This window comes from Ambystoma mexicanum, chromosome 5p (genome assembly GCF_040938575.1).
Source record: "Ambystoma mexicanum isolate Mex_15411 chromosome 5p, UKY_AmexF1_1, whole genome shotgun sequence".
In the NCBI taxonomy this organism is placed as follows: Eukaryota; Metazoa; Chordata; class Amphibia; order Caudata; family Ambystomatidae; genus Ambystoma; species Ambystoma mexicanum.
In genome coordinates this window covers 864375854-864393477 of record NC_090930.1, presented here as the reverse complement: position 1 = coordinate 864393477, position 17624 = coordinate 864375854, and positions in this window count along the sequence as shown.

Genomic DNA, 17624 nt, shown 5'->3' with positions numbered 1-17624 from the left:
TAAAACAAAACTGTTGACAAACTTCGGATTCAAAACAGACCTGGCCAGTACCCCAATTGATTAGCGGGTTATGTTTTTTTAACCAAGGGATGCCGAGAATGATACCAAACTGACGGGTGGTTATGAGGTCAAAGGCAAGTGTTTCCCTATGTGTTTCCTGGATTACTACTTCCATGGGAGCAGTCTGTTGTCGAATAGGTCAAGAAGCAAGGGAAGTCCCATCCACAGCCTGTACAGGCTCGGGAAACTCCTTGGTAACTAGTGGAAGGTTCAAGGCATAAGCCATTTGTATGTCGATAAAGCAGCCAGTGGCCCCGGAATCAATGATAATCTGAACGGGGTGCATTGTGTCAGGAGTAGGCTTTAATAAGGCGTGGACTGTGACTGGTCTAATAGGCCCAAATGCCGGAGGAGAAAAAGAGGGGAACTGTGGAAAACTCGTCCTGGCCCCCATATTCAGGGACGAGCAGTCGTAAAACCCGGATTCTTTTGCTTTGGGCGGCGTGGACAAGTCTTGACGTAATGTCCATTAAGTCCACAATAAAAGCAAGCATTGTCGGTTCTCCGCCTTTCTCGTTCCGTCATAGTTATAGGGCTACGTATTCCACCCACTTGCATGGGTTCGCTGGCTACATCAGGAGAAACCGACAACTATGTACCTGAGAATCTGACTTCTGCCTTGCGCTTGGTGCGTCGAGTGTCTAACTGGAGTGTTAGGTCAACCAGATCAGAATACTGAGTCGGAAGCGACGGCACCACTGCCAAAGCGTCCTTAATGGAGCCACTTAGACCTCTGTAAAACACTACAGCCTTCTTGTTTTTGGGCCAGGATGTTTCTGCCGCTAACGCTAATGCAACTCTCCAATAACCGCACGCTAGCCATTCACCTCATCTACAGGCCCCCAGGTCCCCTGGGAACCTTTGAAGATGACCTTACTACCCTCATAGCGGACAATACCCAAAAACACTCGCAAACGCTGCTGATGGGCGACTTCAACATCGGCTTCAATGAGCCAGGCAATAAAAATGCCCTCTCTATAACAGCTATCCTAAATGACCAAGGCCTTACCCAAAAAGTTCTCTCCCCCACACATGCTAAAGGCAGAACCCTCGACTGGGTTTCAGAACTCAACTGTAACATAGTCATCACTGCCATCACCCCTCAACTATGGACTGACCACTTTCTAATAAATTTCACTGCCACACTTGACCTCCCCAGCCCTAAAACTATCAAAATGATACCACCACTCCCTACCAGAAGTAAAAATGATATTACTACAGAAAAACTTATCCCCCTCCTCCTGCCCACTATTAACGGTCTGAAGGACAACACTGACCCAGACACACTAGTAGACACCTTTAACAAAGCTATGTCTCACGCACTAGACACCATTGCACCTGCAAAACTACGCAAAGTTAAGCAAGAAGCCCACCTCAATGCCTGGTTCACCCCCCAGCTTAAGGACCTTAGAAAGCAGAAACGAAAACTCCAAACTATCTGGCGTAATTCGCCCACCAATGACAACAAAGCCAAGCTAACCCAAGCTACAAAACATTACAAGTCTGAAATTATCAACACTAAAAAAAACGTGTTCAATGGCAGAATTACCAATGCCAAATCGAATACCAAGGAACTATTTGCCATCCTCCGGGAAATGGAATCCCCTATCCAACCAACTGACACGGTCCCAAAGGACAAGATATGGTGCACTAATATACAGAATGCCCTATCAAACAAAATCTCCACCCTCCAACTTAAAATAATGAATAAAAAAGACACCCTCTCTCTTACTGATCAACAAGTGCCTCTAGTAACTGAACCTATCACTATCCCCCCTTTTAGCTTTAAACCCATCTCCATCATCGACACTGAAAAGGCTATCCTCTCACTGAAGCCCTCTTACTGTAAGGGCGACAGCTGCCCAGCTCAAATAATAAAGGACGCTGCCAGAGACTTAGCCCCTTTCATCTCGAAGCTTATCAACTCATCCTTCAAATCCAACACAGTGCCAGCCAACTTAAAAGAATCCTGGGTCCTCCCCCTTCTCAAAAAACAAACCCTCGATCCATCTATCCCGACCAACTATAGCCCTATCACCACAGTACCCTTCTTACTAAAAATTATCGACAGAGTAGCCTATCTCCAAATTCAAGAGTACCTAGAAGCTAATCATCTACTAGGCTCGCGCCAATCGGGCTTCCGCCCTCTCCATGGCACGGAAACAGCCCTGATAGATCTTAAAACTAAAATGGAGGAATTTAAGGATAATGGGAAAACAGCGCTGCTATTTTTACTGGACTTGTCAGCAGCTTTTGATCTGGTGGACCATGCAGTCTTATCCAACCACCTCAAGCTGGCTGCCAACTTCACAGGAGATGCTATAGCATGGGTCCAATCCTTTCTAGCCAACCGGACTATGAGAGTGTTCTCCTCTTCCACCTGTGCCGACCCAATCCAAATCACATGTGGAGTCCCACAGGGCTCCTGTGTCTCACCCACTATGTACAATATCTTCACCAAGCCATTGTTCGACAAGTTGGACAGACTGGGCGTCACCTACACTAATTACGCAGATGACACCCAGATCCTCATACCCCTTTCGGGCAACTATGAAGTGGACTTGGCTCTGGTGAATAAAATTTACATCCTCATTCAAGCATGGATGGCCACACATGGCTTCTGCCTGAACGACGATAAAACTGAAATCCTGCTCCTCGGTTCAGACCACAACTTATTCAAACTCACCCCGGACTATGCCTCATTTAACATTGATAACAATACTATTAAGGCTAAGCGCGAGGTCAAAACGATGGGTTTTTACCTCGACTCAGCTCTCACCCTCAAAAAGCAAGTGAACTCCCTCGCCTCCTCAACCACCTACACGTGTAAACTCATCCGTGCCGCCAGACCCTTCCTGTCCAGTGCCAGCTGCCTCACCTTGGCCAATGCCCTTGTCATGTCCAGACTGGACTATTGCAACGCCTTATACTCAGGTGCCAACAAGTCGGTCACTGACAAACTCCGGAGATTACAAAATAACGCTCTTAGAGCAGCTCTGAACATCCCAGGCAGAGAACATATCTCCAAACACCGGACAGAAGCCCACTGGCTAAAGATAAAGGACAGAATCCTACTTAAAACTATTTCCCTCACTTCTAAATGCCTCAACAATCAAGCACCCCCCTACCTAGCAGAATGAATCAACTGGAGACCCTCTAACCGACTGACGAGATCTGCCAACACCTTCCTACTGGAAGTCCCTAGATTCAAACTTAGCACAGCGGGCGGTGCGAGCTTCCCAGTTAGAGCTGCACAATCATGGAACACACTCCCATCCAACCTTAGATGCCCTTTACCCTACACAAGATTCAGATCCTACGCTCTCAAATGGCTGCACAACAACGACATGCAACGACCCTCACCCTAGCGTAAACGGTACAACCTGTTAAAATGTTATTCTTATGCGCTTAACCCTTGTTATTTTATATGCATTGTATCACCTATTGTAAGCGACCACTGTTTTTCTGTAATAGCCTGTGTCAGGCATTGTAACTAAGTTTCGAGTCCTCTTGTACTGCTGCGCCCAGATGCCCACGGGCTCAGAGCGCATTACCAAATAAACAAACAAACAAACAAACAAACAAACTGGTTGAATCGTGTTATGTATTCTATAAGGGTGCTTTTCCCCTGAGAGAGATCTAGTCATTCCAATTCTATGGATTGAGCTTTGTGTCTGGTGTCAAAAACCTTAGACATTTCAGTCACTAGCAGGTCAAAGTCATAAAGGGCTGGATGATCGTTTTCAAGTAATGGGTTGGCCCATGTGGCGGCGATGCCAGACAAATAGGAAAGCAAAAACACAACCTTGGCAGGTGCATCAGGGAACGCTGAAGGTCTACAAAGGAAATGTAATTTACATTGATTCAGAAATGTATGGAATTTCCTGGGGTCTCCCTGGAATCTCTCAGGGGGTGCTAAAGGAAAAGGATTAGGAGCGATTATTAGTGTGATGATGGAAGGGGTGGCAGAAGGACCAGCGTTTGGAGGTGTGGGGTCCCCAAATTTGGAATCAGGAGGTAGGGGATGGCGAGCACTCTGAAGGGAATCAAGGCGGTGGTGTAACACCGTGGTGGCTGCAGCCATATCGACCCTCAAGGTAGTAACTGCTTGCAGTAGAGCGGCCACGGGGTCCCCAGCCGATGCCTCCATAATCTGAACGACCTGTTGGCTTCACAGTCTGTTATGACTTGATGGTCGTGAAGATTATGGGGCCTCTGTCCACAAGTTCCGCTCAGAAAGATACAAATAACTTCCTGTGCGATCCTTGAGGCCACAGGTTTTTTTGAGTGCCGAAGAACGCCAGGAAACAGGAACACTGGTGACCCCTCGACCGCTGTAAAGCAAGCAATGGGTCAGTACAATGGCAAACAATACACTGAATATCGAGGTAACAGATATCAAGGGGCTTACCAAGGGTCTGGGGACGGGAAGAGCACAGATGAGAATGGAGGTGTTACGTGTGGCTTCAGAGTGTAGCAAGTGGCAGCGGGTAGGCATAGATTGTTGTAGAAATAGGCCCTGCAAGACCTGTATGGAAAGGGTACTCCAAAAGGTATCAGAAGAGGAAATCCGAAAACAGTCCGTTAAGAGTTCCAAGGTCAAAAGCCAGCCAAGTTCGTCGAAACCAGGGGTAATCCAAAGGAATCCAAAAACACAGTTCAAAGGTCCTGAAACAGCAGAGCACAACAGTATCCAAGGGCTTGACAGAGGAATCCAGGAAGAACAGTCCGTAGTCCAGAATCAAGATGTGGAGACAGGAAGACACCGAACAGTGCCTGATTGGGTCAGCTGTGAAGCACTGAATGAGCGTTCCCTCTCCGGTTTTAAAGGGGCCTAGGAGTGTCATATGACCCCATCACGTGACTGATGATGTAGCACGTTTCCTTGTCACATGACCCAAGTTTTCAAAAAACGCTGCCGGGTCTTCCTGGGGGCGTGATGAAGCGAAGAAAAGGGCCGACGTCTCCGTCGACTGTCTCCAAGACGCCAGTGCAGCTGCCAGCGTTGCAATGGGTGAGTATGACCATAGCGTGTTGGATGTCCTCGTGTGTTCTTGTTGTAGAGCCGCTGCCGTGCTGCTCGAGGGAGTGAGGACATGAGGTTAGAAGGTGAAGGCAGGTCAAGACCTGAGATGGAGGGCTTAGTGGCTGCACGGGTAAGGTGACCAGTGGATGGTGTAACAGAGCCCCCCCCAAAGGCCCACGACCCCGTGGGCAATCAGGAAAATCTTGATGAAACTGGGCCACCAAACGAGGGGCATGCACATCCCGGGCAGGAACCCAAGAGCGCTCCTCAGGACCGTAACCCAACCAATCCACAAGGTACTGGAGCTGCCCCCTGAAGAGACGAGAGCCCAGAATAACTCCAACCTCATAAACATCAGGGTCATCCAGTGACACAGGGGCAGGGTGAGAGACCAGGCGCGTAGGACCAGGGCACGGTTTCAGGAGGGAAGTATGAAAAACTGGATGGACCTTCCAGGTTAAAGGAAGGGATAGGCGATAAGCCACAGGACTCAGGACACCAGACACCTGAAAAGGACCAACAAACTTGGGAAGCAATTTGCGACAGCCAGGCAAATGTAGATAGCGGGACGACAGCCAAACTCGGTCCCCACACGGTAAACAGGAGCAGCAACCCGTTTCTTATCGGCTGAAGCTTTCATGGCCAACTGAGCTTCCTGCAGATGGGCAAGAGTCTGGGCATGAACCATGGCCAAGTCGCGAACACAAGATGAGGCAGCAGGAGCACAAGAGGATGCATAATCAGGAATGGACAATGTACGGAGGTGTTGACCATAAAGGGAGTAGAACGGGGAAAAGCCAGTAGATGAGTGCAAGGAGTTGTTATGGGCAAATTCAGTGAGATGTAACAGTGTGCCCATGATTTCTGATGTTGTAGTGAAAGACAGCGTAAATATTGTTCCATGGCCTGATTTACCCTTTCTGTCTGGCCGCCGGTTTCCGGAAGGTAAGCAGAGGAAAATCGTGCATCAATACCCAATAATTTAGTGAGCGCATGCCAGAAACGGGACGTGAATTGTGAACCTCTGTCAGAAACCAAGACCGTAGGGAGCCCAAACAAACAAAAAATGGACTTGAAAAACAGGTTTGCCAATGTAGGTGCAGAGGGTATACCAGAACAAGGAATAAAGCGAGCCATCTTTGTGTAGGCATCTACTACAACCCACACTGTATCATAACCCTGTGAACGAGGGAGATCAGTCACAAAATCCATTGTAAGGGTATGCCAAGGTCTGGGGGGAATCGGCAAGGGCTGTAAAAGACCCAAGGGGCAATCCCTACGGAACTTACACTGGGCACACACTGAGCATATTTTGACATAATTCTCAACGTCACGCCTCATCGAAGGCCACCAGCACCAGCATTTAAGTAGATCCAGAGTATGCTGTTGTCCTGGGTGGCCATGGATGGCAGCATCATGAGACCATTCCATAGCTAGATTTCGAGTGTCACTAGAGGGTAGGAACAACCTGTTGTGAACAAAAGGTAGACCATCGTGATAAACAGGATGCCATTCTGCTAACTGTTGCGGATGTTGGGAAACCCATGTGCGTATGGCTGACAACAGAGGAGGCGAAGGAGTGCATAAGCATACTACATGCCCGTGGTCAAGCACCGTTTCTGGGAAGACCGGAATCGACACCTCTCCAGGAGAGCGGGATAGAGCGTCTGCTTTACCATGAGACAGACCAGGACGGTGTTTCACAACAAAGTGATAGGCTGCGAAGAATAAGTGCCACGGCACCTGACGACTGTTGACGCATTTGAGGGACGCGAGATCTTGTAAATTCCTATGATCAGTGAAAACTGTGCCTTGGTGTTTGGCCCCCATCAAATGGTGCCTCCATACCTGAAATGCGTCTTTAATCGCCAGGAGTTCCTTTTCGGTAACTGTATAATGGGACTCAGTAGATGTAAACTTGCATGAATGGTATGCTACAGGGTGTAAATGACCAGAGGTTGGGCAGGGTTGTGACAATACAGCTCCCAAAGCAAAGGATGATGCGTCTGCCTCGACAACGAATGGCAACTCTGGATCCGGGTGTTGTAGGACCGAAGCTGAGGTAAACGCAGATTTCAAGGACTCAAAAGCGGCCTGATGTTCGGAGGTCCAGATAAATGGGACATGTGGACTAGTCAATTTAGATAATGGTGCCACTATAGTAGAAAAACCAGGGATGAATCGCCGATAAAAATTGGCAAAGCCCCGGAAAGACTGGAAAGACTTCAAGTTTACTGGGACCGGCCATTCCAAAACGGCTCGTACTTTAGACTGATTCATAGTCAATCCACCCGGTGAAATGTGGAAACCCAGAAATTCTACTTCGTTGGTATGAAACTGGCACTTCTCAGGCTTGGCAAATAGCGCATTCTTGCGCAAACGGAATAGGACTTCTTGGACGTGAAGGATGTGTTCGTCTAAAGAGGAGGAAAAGATCAGAATGTCGTCTAAATAGACCACCACATAATTGTCCAGAATGTCCCCAAAAACCTCATTCATAAACCACTGGAAGGTGGCAGGAGCGTTGCACAAACCGAAGGGCATCACCATGTATTCAAATAAACCCTGTCGGGTGCAAAACGCCGTCTTCCACTCATCCCCTTTACGGACACGTATCAAGTCGTATGCTCCCCGGAGATCTAATTTGGTGTAGATGGAGGCGTGTGTTAATCTATCCAAGAGTGGAGAGATGAGAGGTATGGGGTATCTATCTTTGATATTGATGGCGTTCAAACATCTGTAGTCTACACAGGGGCGAAGATCTCCCTCTTTCTTTAGAACAACGAAGATAGGGATGCAGCAGTCGAGGAGGAGGGCCGAATGTGGCCTAAACGTAATGCCTCCTGCAAGTATTCTTTCAAGGCTTTATCCTCTACTGGTGATAAAGAATAGATTCGGCCCTTGGGGATCTGAGCGCCTGGGACCAGATCTATGGGGCAATCGTAGGGTCTGTGTGGAGGTAAACCTTCGGCGGTGCCCTTGTCGAAGACTGACAAAAACTCGTGATAAACTGGAGGTATGTTGGAAAAGACAGCACCAACCATGTGCGAAGTGGGAGAGTGGTGTTCATCAGTCTTGGATAGGGTCAGATGTGCTACTGCACCCAACGCTGCAGCAGGTGTATCGATTACCTCCTCTCTCTCGATAAAACAAAACTGTTGACAAACTTCGGATTCAAAACAGACCTGGCCAGTACCCCAATTGATTAGCGGGTTATGTTTTTTTAACCAAGGGATGCCGAGAATGATACCAAACTGACGGGTGGTTATGAGGTCAAAGGCAAGTGTTTCCCTATGTGTTTCCTGGATTACTACTTCCATGGGAGCAGTCTGTTGTCGAATAGGTCAAGAAGCAAGGGAAGTCCCATCCACAGCCTGTACAGGCTCGGGAAACTCCTTGGTAACTAGTGGAAGGTTCAAGGCATAAGCCATTTGTATGTCGATAAAGCAGCCAGTGGCCCCGGAATCAATGATAATCTGAACGGGGTGCATTGTGTCAGGAGTAGGCTTTAATAAGGCGTGGACTGTGACTGGTCTAATAGGCCCAAATGCCGGAGGAGAAAAAGAGGGGAACTGTGGAAAACTCGTCCTGGCCCCCATATTCAGGGACGAGCAGTCGTAAAACCCGGATTCTTTTGCTTTGGGCGGCGTGGACAAGTCTTGACGTAATGTCCATTAAGTCCACAATAAAAGCAAGCGTTGTCGGTTCTCCGCCTTTCTCGTTCCGTCATAGTTATAGGGCTACGTATTCCACCCACTTGCATGGGTTCGCTGGCTACATCAGGAGAAACCGACAACTATGTACCTGAGAATCTGACTTCTGCCTTGCGCTTGGTGCGTCGAGTGTCTAACTGGAGTGTTAGGTCAACCAGATCAGAATACTGAGTCGGAAGCGACGGCACCACTGCCAAAGCGTCCTTAATGGAGCCACTTAGACCTCTGTAAAACACTACAGCCTTCTTGTTTTTGGGCCAGGATGTTTCTGCCGCTAACGCTAATGCAACTCTCCAATAACCGCACGCTAGCCATTCACCTCATCTACAGGCCCCCAGGTCCCCTGGGAACCTTTGAAGATGACCTTACTACCCTCATAGCGGACAATACCCAAAAACACTCGCAAACGCTGCTGATGGGCGACTTCAACATCGGCTTCAATGAGCCAGGCAATAAAAATGCCCTCTCTATAACAGCTATCCTAAATGACCAAGGCCTTACCCAAAAAGTTCTCTCCCCCACACATGCTAAAGGCAGAACCCTCGACTGGGTTTCAGAACTCAACTGTAACATAGTCATCACTGCCATCACCCCTCAACTATGGACTGACCACTTTCTAATAAATTTCACTGCCACACTTGACCTCCCCAGCCCTAAAACTATCAAAATGATACCACCACTCCCTACCAGAAGTAAAAATGATATTACTACAGAAAAACTTATCCCCCTCCTCCTGCCCACTATTAACGGTCTGAAGGACAACACTGACCCAGACACACTAGTAGACACCTTTAACAAAGCTATGTCTCACGCACTAGACACCATTGCACCTGCAAAACTACGCAAAGTTAAGCAAGAAGCCCACCTCAATGCCTGGTTCACCCCCCAGCTTAAGGACCTTAGAAAGCAGAAACGAAAACTCCAAACTATCTGGCGTAATTCGCCCACCAATGACAACAAAGCCAAGCTAACCCAAGCTACAAAACATTACAAGTCTGAAATTATCAACACTAAAAAAAACGTGTTCAATGGCAGAATTACCAATGCCAAATCGAATACCAAGGAACTATTTGCCATCCTCCGGGAAATGGAATCCCCTATCCAACCAACTGACACGGTCCCAAAGGACAAGATATGGTGCACTAATATACAGAATGCCCTATCAAACAAAATCTCCACCCTCCAACTTAAAATAATGAATAAAAAAGACACCCTCTCTCTTACTGATCAACAAGTGCCTCTAGTAACTGAACCTATCACTATCCCCCCTTTTAGCTTTAAACCCATCTCCATCATCGACACTGAAAAGGCTATCCTCTCACTGAAGCCCTCTTACTGTAAGGGCGACAGCTGCCCAGCTCAAATAATAAAGGACGCTGCCAGAGACTTAGCCCCTTTCATCTCGAAGCTTATCAACTCATCCTTCAAATCCAACACAGTGCCAGCCAACTTAAAAGAATCCTGGGTCCTCCCCCTTCTCAAAAAACAAACCCTCGATCCATCTATCCCGACCAACTATAGCCCTATCACCACAGTACCCTTCTTACTAAAAATTATCGACAGAGTAGCCTATCTCCAAATTCAAGAGTACCTAGAAGCTAATCATCTACTAGGCTCGCGCCAATCGGGCTTCCGCCCTCTCCATGGCACGGAAACAGCCCTGATAGATCTTAAAACTAAAATGGAGGAATTTAAGGATAATGGGAAAACAGCGCTGCTATTTTTACTGGACTTGTCAGCAGCTTTTGATCTGGTGGACCATGCAGTCTTATCCAACCACCTCAAGCTGGCTGCCAACTTCACAGGAGATGCTATAGCATGGGTCCAATCCTTTCTAGCCAACCGGACTATGAGAGTGTTCTCCTCTTCCACCTGTGCCGACCCAATCCAAATCACATGTGGAGTCCCACAGGGCTCCTGTGTCTCACCCACTATGTACAATATCTTCACCAAGCCATTGTTCGACAAGTTGGACAGACTGGGCGTCACCTACACTAATTACGCAGATGACACCCAGATCCTCATACCCCTTTCGGGCAACTATGAAGTGGACTTGGCTCTGGTGAATAAAATTTACATCCTCATTCAAGCATGGATGGCCACACATGGCTTCTGCCTGAACGACGATAAAACTGAAATCCTGCTCCTCGGTTCAGACCACAACTTATTCAAACTCACCCCGGACTATGCCTCATTTAACATTGATAACAATACTATTAAGGCTAAGCGCGAGGTCAAAACGATGGGTTTTTACCTCGACTCAGCTCTCACCCTCAAAAAGCAAGTGAACTCCCTCGCCTCCTCAACCACCTACACGTGTAAACTCATCCGTGCCGCCAGACCCTTCCTGTCCAGTGCCAGCTGCCTCACCTTGGCCAATGCCCTTGTCATGTCCAGACTGGACTATTGCAACGCCTTATACTCAGGTGCCAACAAGTCGGTCACTGACAAACTCCGGAGATTACAAAATAACGCTCTTAGAGCAGCTCTGAACATCCCAGGCAGAGAACATATCTCCAAACACCGGACAGAAGCCCACTGGCTAAAGATAAAGGACAGAATCCTACTTAAAACTATTTCCCTCACTTCTAAATGCCTCAACAATCAAGCACCCCCCTACCTAGCAGAATGAATCAACTGGAGACCCTCTAACCGACTGACGAGATCTGCCAACACCTTCCTACTGGAAGTCCCTAGATTCAAACTTAGCACAGCGGGCGGTGCGAGCTTCCCAGTTAGAGCTGCACAATCATGGAACACACTCCCATCCAACCTTAGATGCCCTTTACCCTACACAAGATTCAGATCCTACGCTCTCAAATGGCTGCACAACAACGACATGCAACGACCCTCACCCTAGCGTAAACGGTACAACCTGTTAAAATGTTATTCTTATGCGCTTAACCCTTGTTATTTTATATGCATTGTATCACCTATTGTAAGCGACCACTGTTTTTCTGTAATAGCCTGTGTCAGGCATTGTAACTAAGTTTCGAGTCCTCTTGTACTGCTGCGCCCAGATGCCCACGGGCTCAGAGCGCATTACCAAATAAACAAACAAACAAACAAACAAACTGGTTGAATCGTGTTATGTATTCTATAAGGGTGCTTTTCCCCTGAGAGAGATCTAGTCATTCCAATTCTATGGATTGAGCTTTGTGTCTGGTGTCAAAAACCTTAGACATTTCAGTCACTAGCAGGTCAAAGTCATAAAGGGCTGGATGATCGTTTTCAAGTAATGGGTTGGCCCATGTGGCGGCGATGCCAGACAAATAGGAAAGCAAAAACACAACCTTGGCAGGTGCATCAGGGAACGCTGAAGGTCTACAAAGGAAATGTAATTTACATTGATTCAGAAATGTATGGAATTTCCTGGGGTCTCCCTGGAATCTCTCAGGGGGTGCTAAAGGAAAAGGATTAGGAGCGATTATTAGTGTGATGATGGAAGGGGTGGCAGAAGGACCAGCGTTTGGAGGTGTGGGGTCCCCAAATTTGGAATCAGGAGGTAGGGGATGGCGAGCACTCTGAAGGGAATCAAGGCGGTGGTGTAACACCGTGGTGGCTGCAGCCATATCGACCCTCAAGGTAGTAACTGCTTGCAGTAGAGCGGCCACGGGGTCCCCAGCCGATGCCTCCATAATCTGAACGACCTGTTGGCTTCACAGTCTGTTATGACTTGATGGTCGTGCAGATTATGGGGCCTCTGTCCACAAGTTCCGCTCAGAAAGATACAAATAACTTCCTGTGCGATCCTTGAGGCCACAGGTTTTTTTGAGTGCCGAAGAACGCCAGGAAACAGGAACACTGGTGACCCCTCGACCGCTGTAAAGCAAGCAATGGGTCAGTACAATGGCAAACAATACACTGAATATCGAGGTAACAGATATCAAGGGGCTTACCAAGGGTCTGGGGACGGGAAGAGCACAGATGAGAATGGAGGTGTTACGTGTGGCTTCAGAGTGTAGCAAGTGGCAGCGGGTAGGCATAGATTGTTGTAGAAATAGGCCCTGCAAGACCTGTATGGAAAGGGTACTCCAAAAGGTATCAGAAGAGGAAATCCGAAAACAGTCCGTTAAGAGTTCCAAGGTCAAAAGCCAGCCAAGTTCGTCGAAACCAGGGGTAATCCAAAGGAATCCAAAAACACAGTTCAAAGGTCCTGAAACAGCAGAGCACAACAGTATCCAAGGGCTTGACAGAGGAATCCAGGAAGAACAGTCCGTAGTCCAGAATCAAGATGTGGAGACAGGAAGACACCGAACAGTGCCTGATTGGGTCAGCTGTGAAGCACTGAATGAGCGTTCCCTCTCCGGTTTTAAAGGGGCCTAGGAGTGTCATATGACCCCATCACGTGACTGATGATGTAGCACGTTTCCTTGTCACATGACCCAAGTTTTCAAAAAACGCTGCCGGGTCTTCCTGGGGGCGTGATGAAGCGAAGAAAAGGGCCGACGTCTCCGTCGACTGTCTCCAAGACGCCAGTGCAGCTGCCAGCGTTGCAATGGGTGAGTATGACCATAGCGTGTTGGATGTCCTCGTGTGTTCTTGTTGTAGAGCCGCTGCTGTGCTGCTTGAGGGAGTGAGGACATGACCTGAGATGGAGGGCTTAGTGGCTGCACGGGTAAGTTGACCAGTGGATGGTGTAACAGAACTCAACACTGGACTATGCCAATGTCGTGTGAGCTGCCTTACTGCCTTGCGAGGTGTTGCGGGCACAGGGAGATCTAAACAACTCAGGCGGAATAAGCAGATCCCCAGGTGCCAATACTTACAGTGGCATATATACTTAAAGGGAATATACTGACTTTGCTTTAGGGATTTGAACTGTGCAGTGACTGACAGGTACTGCTTCCGCCTATCACCAGGCGGGTCTCGTACATTATGAGCACAAAGGATCACCCGGCAGGCTCCTTACCAAACGAGGCTGGGTGAGTGCTATATTTCTATCTGAGATAAGCCGACAAAACATGATAGGTAACTAGTAACCCACAGGGGAACATACATTAATAGTGCTTAATTTCTTTATAGGTTTGATTTCCCTCGAGTGTACTTAAAACTATTTGAGGTCAGTCTTTGTTATTTTTACATCTAATGGTGAAATGTGATGCTTAAGAGGAATAGAGAGGTGATATTATGATGTATTACTTATTGTAGGTGAACAGAGGAATATATTTAGGGTGATTGACAACTCAAAGCCCTGAAGATGGATATGATATATCCGAAACGCTCCGGTTATTATAAATGCTGCGTTTGAGTTGGGTGTACGTGATTATTTCGAATACGAACATTTCGAAGACGAAAATGTCAAATTCTAAATGTTAGGATTGAAAATAAGTACCCCGCTGCCAAATGGCCTTTGTAGACCCTACTCCCCCACCCCCTTACTTACCTTTTGGTGTCCCTGAGTCCCTGCCGCACCAGTTCCATTCACTTCCATGGATGGGAACCGGCGCAGCAGGGTCCTTTTCTTTTTTGTGTGTTTTTTCCAAAACCTTGTTGTATTGGATGTGGGGGACACCCCTGCCATCCCCGATTGCATTATAGTGAAGGGTGCAGGGGACATCCCCGCAACCGCCGCTTCCCTTGTTTGCTATAATGAAAACCGAATGGTTGAAATGTTCAGCATTTTCGGCTGTATGTAATTTTGGTAAAGTCGAAATCCGATAATTTCAACCATTTGTTTTTTTTAATGATATTTTCATGCAATACCATTTGAGTTGACTGTAGTGAAGGAGTCAGTGCTTTATGTGAAGGACTAGTGATGTGATACTTTCCTTTGGATTTGTGAAGATTATTCATTAAGTCTCTGATGTGATACTAGTTTAACGCTCAAAAACGAGCCGTGCTGGTATTAATGAAATAAAAGGAATATTGTTTTTTTGAAGTTTTGATTTGAAAGCATAAATTGGCTAAATACAACTAAATACAACTTTAGCAAATATGTAAGGGAGTATGTAAGGGACTATGTCCGGCCAGAGTGCAAGTGGGTTACCTGTTGGTCACAGCAGGCTGTTTTGAATATTATTTGCTTTGAGTCTGCCTAGGCCTGGGGGGTACACCCATATGCACCAGAAGTGTAACTTAATACATATTTGAAGCAAGATACGCATAGAGTGAAGTAGAAGACTGAACACGTTAGTAAAATTATAGTAGTTAGTGCCCCTCCCATTACATTTTTGTATATATCTTGCATATTGGTTTCCCGACAGGACTTCCATTAGCCCGGGTAGGACCAACTCCCCCTTCAGGTGCCCCAATCGACCTAAGTGGGCTAATGGAATACATTTTTGCCCAGCCCTTCCTGCATTTTCAAGTAGTTCGCATAACTGCTTTCTGCTTATACGGATTCTGTGGCTCCACCCTATTAAATGCCATTAAGTTTGTAGTGTCGTGCATTCAAACTGAAATAATCGAATACAATGGACCACGCTTAGACTGAAAAATATTCCCTGGTAGTTATGTAAGCACGTACAATAAAATCACAATCATGCCCACATACTTTGGGATAGTGCAATAGAGAAATAGATGCTCTCTATAGCAGTATATTGGTCCTCAGGAAAGATCTGCGGAAAGGGAGAGAGTGCATTATTAGAGTGCAATTTGAGTCACAGAGGGACCTTGTATTGATGCTTTGGGCCCGATTTACAGAATTTTTTGCGTGGTGTAAAGTGACTTTGCACTGGTGCAAAGTGACTTTGGACTGCCGACAAACACCCTGATTTACAGAACAGTGCAAAATACACTTTGCACTGTCCTGTAAATGAGTTTGCACCAAAAAACGACTCTTTGCACTGCGCTAGATGGGCCAAATTCAAAGTGCAAAGAGTACTTTTTCAGTGCAAAGTGTTCTGTAAATCAGGGTGTTTGTTGGCAGTCCAAAGTCACTTTGCTCCATTACAAAGTCACTTTGCACTGCGCTAAAGATTCTGTAAATCAGGCCCTTTATTATCATTTTTTTTAAAATCTAGTTGGTGTTTTGTATAGCACAACAACACACGTCATTTCAAAGCGCTTAGTGGTATTGGGTATGGTTGGGAACTGACCTTTCATGATCCAGCCAGCAGGAGGCCTTCCAGGTCGTAATACACTAGCAATAATGTGCACAGTGCAGTAAATCGCATCTAGCAGAGATGCATGCATGAGGTGGGGCAGAGGAAAGATATATCTCTGTAGATGGGTAGCAGATGATCCTGGACTCATTGGTTCTCTGGGAACAGTACGTTTGTAGACATTTCGTTAGAGCCGCACTGCAATGTTTGGATGAGACAATTGGCTTAAAGGTAATTTCTGAATCGCTATCATAAAGTGCAATCTTTGGTGTTCATGGGCTCTGTCCACAGGGTTTGCTCTATGACTGTATGTTTTCCTACCGCCTGGGCATGATTTCTTGAATCTGCAGGTGCAGTTTAGCTGTTTTGGAAGATCTGACTTTCCGTACTGCAGGGCAAGGTCTAAATTGTTTCTTTTGGTAATCTGGGGTGCAGCCATTTAGAACTTTGTAAATAGAGTGTGGTATCTTTAAGGTGATCCGTTGTTTCATTGGGAGAACGCAGAGAGATTCCAGTGACAGGAAGATGTGATCCTGTCTTTGTACCCCCAGAAGAAATCTGTGGTTCAGTTCTGGACAATTTGGAGCCTTTTGGTACGTTTCTTGGAGAATTGAATAATAGGTTTTTGCAAGATTCTAAATGAGGGAGAATCACTGTAATTACCAAATCAAATTTCTCTCCAATTTCTAGAAATGTTGTGATATTCTTCAGTGAATGGAGATGAAAGTTCGTTTTTTTTGGGCAAATTTTGATGATTTGAGGTTCAAAAGATATTATAGAGACAAATATGACCCGACTATTTCTGGATTTATTTGTAAGTGTAGGTGGGGTTCCAAGTCAAGGCAGCCAAGCAAAAGAAATTACTTTCCAATACTCTGCACACACACACATTATGATGTCAGTTTAATCTCCAGTTAGGTGGAGTCTGCTGTTGGCCATCCATTGGAAAATATGGTAGATGCATGTTGATATGCAACTGAAACATGCCAGTACCGTGTGCTTGAGAATTTGAATATCATAGGCACTGGAATAGGAATGGGACGGATCTGAGCAGGCTGGTTTGTGTTCGAGGCAAGCATTGAAGAGCCCAAGGGTGGTGGCATACCCTTATGAGACCCACAGGGTGCAGACGAGAGAGAGGATATGAATTGGCCCAAAGTTATCTGGTAGGCACTGTTTTACAGAAATTAGATAAGCCAACGGAAGGCATTTTTTGCCAAGGTAAAATCTGCAATAGAAGTGTTAGGCATAGTCACATGGCCTGCATGCATACATCCGGAAAGGCAAGCAAATGGCTGATGGAACAGGGTTGGGGAAGGTGAGGGCACTGAAATTTCAAGGGGGACCCATGCAGGTGACTAATCCCCCTATTCCTTGGCTTTGTGTGCAGACGAGGATGATTTCAGGGCTACCTGGGGCCTTTCATCAAAGGGTGGTCTATGGGCAAACTGCACTGCCCATGTGCAAGTTTCGTCATATCACAACATGTTGCAATATCTACTGTCCTGCACTACAGGCCCTGAATGCCACCCCTAATGTAGCATTTGGGGAACAGTAAACAGAGCATTGGTAGTTTAGAGGAACTGCAGGGACTTCGAAACAAAGGTGACTATGTGAGCATTAAAACTGAAATAATCAAATACAATGGACCACGCCTTGTGAGCTTTGTCCAAAACGCTCTGTCAGTGCTCTCCTTATTTTAAATCTGTAAATAGTTATGCCTTAAAGTGGCATTACATTAAAATATAGTGCTTGATTAAAATGTATAATAGCATTGCA